We start from the raw sequence: 7,889 nt of genomic DNA on the forward strand, positions 1-7,889 counted from the left end.
AAAAAAAAAAAAAAAAAAAAAAAAAAGAATTTGGGGACAGGGATGGGGACGAGGACAGATAGGTGGGTAACAGAAAATTCTTACAAACAACTAGGGAGAGCTACAAGGAGCGGCGTTCGGGGTTGGGGATGTAGCTCAGTGGTAGAGCGCATGCTTCGCATGTATGAGGCCCCGGGTTCGATCCCCGGCATCTCCAAGTCCTTTTATGGCTGCCCAATACAATTAGAAACTGTATTTCGAAATATCAAGTAATATTTTGTATCCTCCACTTCATTAACTCCTTATGGTGCTTTTGTAGCCACTATGTGTAGAACTGCATATGGAGCATGGGGAACAAGATTGCTTTGAGGTATTTTGAAATATCTACGTGAAACATGGAATTGAGACATGGAGAAAAATGCCCGATGGAGAGATGACAGAAGAGAAGAAACCTGGAAAGTTGTCCGGAACCCATTAATTTGCTCTATTTGTGGTATATGGTTGGCCTTTAGCGCAGAAATAATCTTGGCTTAAGAACACGGAAAGAGGAGGGACGACGGAGTATTGTTAGTCCTGTGCGCCATAGGATGATGAAAAAATAGGACAAATATCGAGAGAAGGATGAAGCTCAGTTCAGCACTGGTGAATCTGGCTACTCTAGTACACCGTTCTTCCGTAGGGGAAAAACAAAAGAAAACAAACAAACAAAAAAACCCAGTCCGAAACACCGATGCAATTCTTGATGTCGTTTTCAAAGTTTGTCAGACGTGGGTGGCCGGTTAGCTCAGTTGGTTAGAGCGTGGTGCTAATAACGCCAAGGTCGCGGGTTCGATCCCCGTACGGGCCAGCCTCCTTTTCTTTCATCTCACAACTTACCCATGGAGAAGCTAAAAATAAATTGTCTAACAATTGTCTAGACAAGAAACACTGCTGACCTCTATAACTAATACTACCAAAAGTCCAAATCATCCGAGTATGTCCAGAGGTACCTTTTCTTAAGTAATAGTGTTCAAAATGTTTGCTCAAGAGAAGCAGAAAAGCAGCATGACAGGAATTCCATTCCGAGAGAAACATTTTCTTGTTACTTTGATTTCCCAAGAAAGGACTAAACCCCTTTTCAAAATCTACATTTTCCACATCAGCAACCCGGTGGTCCAGGTTGGCAACTCTGCTCATTCCGCTTCTTGATGTTAAATATCCCCCCTGTTCCTTGTACAACTAATATCCTCTGTTTATTTACGATCTCACAGCTGTATATCCTGTCGAGTGAATTTTCACCTGTTTTACTATTTCCTGTGGAAAATGCTGATCTCAAGCCACGAGCTCCACGTGGGCTTTGTTAGCCCCACACTACACCTGTGGTTGAGTTCAAAAACTTGTCAAAAACGAAATTTACTGGGCCTCGCCTCCAGACTTTGACTCAGATTTGAGAAGGAACACAGATTTCTGCATTTTAAAAAAACGCCACAGCTCTTTCTCTTAGAAAGGATGGGTCAAGAGCACTTTGAGAAAGCAGTCCTTAGGATTGGATTGAGGGGAAATTGAGAGCCTCGTTGTCCTGATAATTTTATAAACAAAATGGATTTAAAGGTATTATCGGTGACAATTTCATAGAGCTACGCGTACATTTACAAAAAAGAATTTTTGTAAATATTTAATATATCTAAAATAACGCTTTCTTAGGTGGCTCGTTGGTCTAGGGGTATGATTCTCGCTTAGGGTGCGAGAGGTCCCGGGTTCAAATCCCGGACGAGCCCAGGTTTTCTTCCTTAGTTCTCAATCTGGCTCCTTTCACCCAAGCTTAGTTTCTTAAGTTAGAACTTTCCGGTTATATGTGCCGATAGTTGTGGTATCGATATGCGTTCGAACCCAACAAACGACTTGCGATCTCTAATTAAGGACTTCTTTTTTTGGCTTCTCTTCGGTTATCCATCCGCTCTGCAGAGACTTTTGCAAAAGCAAACATTTCTGAATCTTCTAGAAGTTCCGACTCCACGATTGTGTTCATATGAAATATGTTCGACATAAAATGGTCACATCTTAATTCAATGCCATTTATTATTAACTCATTACATCAAAGGATGGATTTAAACGGGAAGATCAAGCGCTGAGCTAGAGTCAAGGTGTTAGGAACCTTTGAGGTATTTCGGCTTTCCTCCTTGCTAACCGCGTCGAGTACTACTACCGTCTCGCAGCTCAGGGTTCTGTTTTCTTCTGAGAAGGAGCATTTCATCGGACCTCCTGGAGCATACCGTTGGTATAGTCATCAAGTAGGGTTTTTTTGTTTTGTTTTGTTTTGTTTTTATCTTTTGGGCTGAATCTACTTTTGCGGTTGGCGGTAAACACAACATATAAAAATCACCGCATCCTACGTTGTAGCGATTTATACTTTAATTGCAACATTATAGGATGTTGCAATTAAAGTATAATTGCAACACTCCCCCTTTTTCTACGTGTGCCTTGATTATGGAGAACAATAAATGAGCAAACACATGGGTCCTGTAAAGGAGGGAGAACACAGCCTTTTCTTGAGGGCCACATCCACCAGTAGTAGCAGGAGGGGCAAGAAGCGGTGGGTTATGAGAACAAGAGAGGCACACCTCACTGGGCCACAGAGAGGGCCCAGGATAGCGTTTGGTTTCGAGGACCGAGGCTCCTTAGGACTATGCTTGGAGCCAATTGGTAACCCGGTCTGGAGTTTTGGGAGTGCCAGTGTACGAGTCGCTGTTGTAAGCGTCTGGTGGCACTAACTCTTAGGTCCTGGAAGCATTATGTTGTCAATCAACACAAATTGGTGAGAATGGGCAAAGGAGGAAAGATGTAGAGAAAGTGGGTGGGGTGCATGTTAATTATTCAGGTATGTTTATATTTATGTCCTGTGAATTTCATTTCATCTTATCTATAAAACCAACATAAACAGGAAATCCAGAATCCTATGGTACAAAAGAAATTATGTGTTTTCTTAGTATATTAGGGAAGACTTGGGTTCAAAGGAGCCCGGCTAGCTCAGTCGGTAGAGCATGAGACTCTTAATCTCAGGGTCGTGGGTTCGAGCCCCACGTTGGGCGTTCTGTTTTAGTGTTTTTGATTTCCGTATTGCTGTCAGTTTTCTCACTGCTGTCCAAAAAAAAAAAAAAAAAGGCATACTTAGAGCTCATCACTCTTGAAGAATGGAATCATGTAGTCATCCTGATCAGTTTAAGCTTACTGTTTTGACTGACTTATTCCAGCCCTCTCTGAAACTCTAGCTAAACTTAGTCTCAGCACTCCCTGGTGTGAATACACTCCTCTGGCCTAGAGGTTTTGTAAAACCAGAAACACTTAAACACAGGTTATGTAGGTTGGTGGTAGGACATGAGCTCTTGTATATTTAACAAATTCCTGGACTGATTCTGAAGCACAAATCCGAGCAAAAAAGGGTTAGGAGGCAGGAAGAAGGACTCATGACCATGAGTAAGAAAGCATACCATACACCTCTTTGTTGATTTCAAATGCCCAATTAGCCACTTACCTTCCTCTCACTTCACTAACATAGTTCTCATGTCTTCCGGTCTCTGGCTCAGGCACCCAAGACTGGCGGAACACCTGAATCACCTGAGACGCTTCTGAAGTTTTAGATTCCTGGGCCCTAACTCAGACTCACAGCATCTGAATCTCCAGTGGTTTAGAAACCATTGCTTTATAAGGTCCTTTTGTATTTTATGATACATATAGCAAGTTGGCTGATTATTCAGTCTAGGAAATCAACGCCTTATGGAAAGCACCATGTTTCTATAATAGGTGTAAGGTATTAGCTTTTTGGGTTGAGAAACTTGATGTATATTTTCCTGACATTCTCTCTTCCCAGTTCAGGGAAATTCCAGAAGGATGAGCTTCTGATTCATAAATGTTTCATGAATAAATGAGACATACTTTTCCATTCACTCATTCCACAAGTTTATTGAGAACCACTAGGTGTTAGGCATTGCTATAGGTGTTGGAAATCCATCAGTGAACAAAATCAAGATCTCTGACCCTCACATTCTATGAAAGGAGGCAAACAATAGGTAATAAGTATAGAAGTAACAAATAAAACGATAAGAAGAGGGCAGGGCGCGGTGACTCAGGCCTGTAATCCCAGCATTTTGGGAGGCCAAGGTGGGTAGATCACCTGAGATTCAGAGTTCAGGACCAGACTGATCAATATGGTGAAATCTTGTCTCTCAAAAAAAAGAAAAAGAAAATAAAATGAAAAAGGTAAGAAGAAAAAAAACTCAGCTCCATAGGATGTTACAATGTAATTGGAGGTGCTAGGAATGCAGCAGTGTGTGGTGCAGTATTGGCTAGGGTAGAGCTGGGCCTCATGGAGGCCACATTTGAGCAAAGACAGTCAAAAAATATCAAAAAGAGTTTCTTCTTTGGCTAGAGTAATGGAAAAAATAATTTTTAAATAAAATAATAATAATAAGCAGAAAGAGTTTCTGGGCTGGGTGAGGTGGCTCATGCCTGGAATCCCAGCACTTTGAGAGGCTGAAGTGGGTGAATCACCTGAGGTCGGGAGTTGGAGACCAGCCTGACCAACATAAAGAAACCCTGTCTCTACTAAAAATACAAAAATTAGCCAGGCGCGGTGACACAGCCCTGTAATCCCAGCTACTTGGGAGACTGCGGCAGGAGAATCTATTGAACCCAGGAGGCGGAGGTTGCAGTGAGCTAAGATCCTGCCATTGCACTCTGGCCTGGGCAACAAGGGCAAAACTCCGCCTCAGAAAAAAATAAAAATTAAAAAAGTGTTTCTGGCTGGGCGTGGTGTTTCAGGCCTGTAATCCCAGCATTTTGGGAGTTTGAGGCAGGTGGAATATTTGAGGTCAGAAGTTCAAGACCAGCCTGGCCAACACGATGAAACCTTGTCTCTACAAAAAATATGAAAATTAGCTGGGTGCGGTGGCACATACCTGTAGTCTCAGTTGCTCAAATCTTCTCCTTCCTCTTCTTCTTCTCCCCCTTCTCCTCCTCCTCCTCCCCACTCTTTCTCTTCCTCCTCCTCCTCTCCCTTGATGTTATAATAAACCTTACCAGGGAAATTTCACTATATTATTTTGAAGGTCAGTATGAAAGATTGTAGCTGTGAGGATTGGGGATAATCAGAAAACAGGCTATCTCACTCAGCTTTCTTCCTTAAAAAACAGGGTCTCCCTCTGTTGCCCAGGCTGGAGTATAGTGGCATGATCTCAGCTCACTTCCCAGTGAGGCAGGAAAATAGGGTCGGGAGGCAGGAAACATAAGGCCAATTCACACTTCAGTTATAACAGGAAATATCCTCTCCATAGGGCACACACGTTGTAAATGACTTTGTAACTTTACTTCATCCTCTTCATTTACATTGGGCATACCCCAAGCAGATGGTATTTAAACTGACAAAAACTCTGTAACAGGGCCTTTGAGCCCTCTGCTCAGGCCACTCCCACACTGTGGAGTGTACTTTCATTTGCAGTAAAGCCCTTCTTTCCTTTGTTGCTCTGTTTATGCGTTTTGTCCATTCTTTGTTCAAGACACCAAGAACCTGGACAGACCCTCCACCATTAATACCAGGCTCAAGTGATCCTCCTCCCATCTCAGCCTCCTGAGTAGCTGGAACACTACCTACTCCTAGTAGTAGGCACATGCTACCACGCCCAGCTAATTTTTGCATTCTTTGTAGAGAGGGGGTTTCGACATACTCCCCAGGCTTAATTTTTTAATTTATTTTTTAAATTTTTATTTATTTATTTATTTAAAGATGGGGTTTCCCCATGATGGCCAGGCTGGTCTTGAACTCCTGATCTCAGGTGATCCACCCACCTCGGCCTCCCAAAGTGCTAGGATTACAGGCGTGAGCCACTGCACCTGGCCATAATTTTTTTCTTTTTTAATTTGAGATGGAGTCTCACTCTGTCACCCAGACTGGAGGTCAGTGATGCGATCCAACTTTGCCTCCAGGGTTCAAGTGATTCTCCTGCCTCAGCATCCCGAGCAGCTGGGATTATGGACATGCAACACCGTGCCCAGCTAATTTTTGTATTTTTTAGTAGTGACAAGGTTTTACCATGTTGGCCAGGCTGGTCTTGACCTCCTGACCTCAGGTGATCCGCCTGCCTTGGCATCTCAAAATTCTGGGATTACAGGTGTGAGCCACCAAGCCAGACCTAAAATTTCTTTATTAGCATTAATAACTTATCATTTATTAAAATCCTGCCACAGTCAAGCAAAGCCCTATACTATATGCTTGAGGGGTAACTGAACCCAAGGCAGAAAGTCCTGACCTGAGCGAGGGCTACGTAAGTGATGGGTGCCTAAGTGTATCAGGTACTTTGAAATGTTAGATGTTTTCCTGACAGTTATCTAATGTCTAGCGACATTTGACGAACTTCACCTTCAGTTGTCCTACTTTCCTAGCTCTTTTAGTTTTTCCTTTTAAAAAATCTTACACTTCTATCATGGCATACCTTTAATCAAAAGTCATGGGGGAAGGAGAAGTTATGAATCAGTTGAAAAAAACTCAAGGGAAAAAAAAATTTACTCTGAAAAACTTCTGGAAATACTGATGTCTGTTGGTATGGATAAGGCGTATTTTGACCATTTTATGGCATTCTTCGTGTTAGATAACTTAGTCAACTGAGGTTGGAGAGGAGATAAAATATTACATTTGATTCATCCAGACTAGCCCCACTCAAATGTTTCACGGATTTGAGGAGATTAATAGCCAAGTTAAATGTACTTTCAATTCTTGTTCAGAAAAGAAAAAAAGTCTGTGTGCCATAAAGGAGTGAAGAGAGGAGTGAATCCTGGGTTCAATGGCCTCCTTGCACAAGGGGGACCATTTGCCCTGTGCGTGGTGTCTCATTATATGACAAGGTAATGATCGTTAATGGAACATGAAGAATGAAACAGATTTCTTTTTTTCTTTTCTTTCTTTTTTTTTTTTGACAGAGTCTTGCTCTGTTGACCCAGCTGGAGTGCGGTAGCGCCATCTTGGCTCACTGCAACCTCCGGCTCCCGATTCAAGCGATTCTCCTGCCTCAGCCTCCCAAGTAGCTGAGATTACAGATGCCTATCACCATGCCCAGCTAATTTTTGTAGTTTTAGCAGAGACAGGGGTTTCACCATGTTGCGTAGGCTGGTCTCGAACTCCTGACATCAAGTGATCTGCCCATCTCTGCGTCCTAAATGCTGGGATTACAGGGGTGAGTCTCTATACCCGGCCAGAATGAAACAGATTTCTGATGCCACATGCCACCACAAGACTATTTCTTCATTAACAAGGGAGGATAGTAGCTATTTTGAGCTTTAGAGTCATAGAAAACTAGATAAAAATCTTACACTATGCAAAACTAGTATTTGAAATGACATTACCTTGTGTTAAAGTTGATAATTTAAAAATGTATCATTTTTGGTCAGGCGAGGTGGCTCACGCCTGTAATCCTAACACTTTGGGAGGCCGAGGTGGGTGGATCACCTGAGGTCAGGAGTTCAAGTTCAGCCTAGCCATCGTGGTGAAACCCCATCTATATATATATTTAAAAAAATTATTTTAAAAAAATATCATTTTTGCTCTTCCATGGAGAGGTTTTTGCTGAGATAAGAATTAATGTAATGGCCAGGTGGTGTTGGCTCACGCCTGTCATCTTAGGACTTTGGGAGGCCAACGCGGGAGGATCACTTGAGGCCAAGAGTTTGACACCAGCCTAGTCAACATTGCAAAATCACATCTCTAGTAAAAATACAAAAATTAGCCAGCCTTGGTGGCTTGCACTTGTAATCCCAGCTGCTCGGAGACTGAAACGGGAGAATCACTTGAACCTGGGACGCAGAGGTTGCAGTGAGTGGATATCGCACCACCGTACTCCATGCACTCCGGGCTGGGCGACAGTGCGAAACTCTGTCAAAAAAAA

At 42.7% G+C, this 7,889-nt stretch overlaps 1 protein-coding gene and 4 non-coding genes across 5 annotated transcripts in view; 4 read left to right on the top strand and 1 right to left on the bottom strand.

Annotated features, from left to right (window-relative positions):
- Positions 1-124: 124 nt before the first annotated feature.
- Positions 125-196, top strand: TRNAA-CGC. The gene has a single exon. It is a non-coding gene; the product is annotated as a tRNA-Ala (tRNA).
- A 556-nt stretch (positions 197-752) lies between these two features.
- On the top strand, positions 753-826 carry TRNAI-AAU. The gene has a single exon. It is a non-coding gene; the product is annotated as a tRNA-Ile (tRNA).
- Positions 827-1,664: 838 nt separating this feature from the next.
- On the top strand, positions 1,665-1,736 carry TRNAP-AGG. Its single transcript has one exon. It is a non-coding gene; the product is annotated as a tRNA-Pro (tRNA).
- A 1,238-nt stretch (positions 1,737-2,974) lies between these two features.
- Positions 2,975-3,047, top strand: TRNAK-CUU. Its single transcript has one exon. It is a non-coding gene; the product is annotated as a tRNA-Lys (tRNA).
- Positions 3,048-3,522: 475 nt separating this feature from the next.
- LOC119469710 overlaps positions 3,523-7,889 on the bottom strand; it is a 22,758-nt gene continuing 18,391 nt past the window's right edge. Inside the window, exons 4-5 of the mRNA XM_037735357.1 lie at positions 6,985-6,990; positions 3,523-3,533 (exon numbers count right to left, since the gene is read on the bottom strand). The gene's annotated coding sequence lies outside the window, so the exon portion shown is untranslated. The remainder of the gene's footprint in view (positions 3,534-6,984; positions 6,991-7,889) is intronic.

This window comes from Cebus imitator, unplaced genomic scaffold (genome assembly GCF_001604975.1).
Source record: "Cebus imitator isolate Cc_AM_T3 unplaced genomic scaffold, Cebus_imitator-1.0 Scaffold786, whole genome shotgun sequence".
Classification (NCBI taxonomy): Eukaryota; Metazoa; Chordata; class Mammalia; order Primates; family Cebidae; genus Cebus; species Cebus imitator.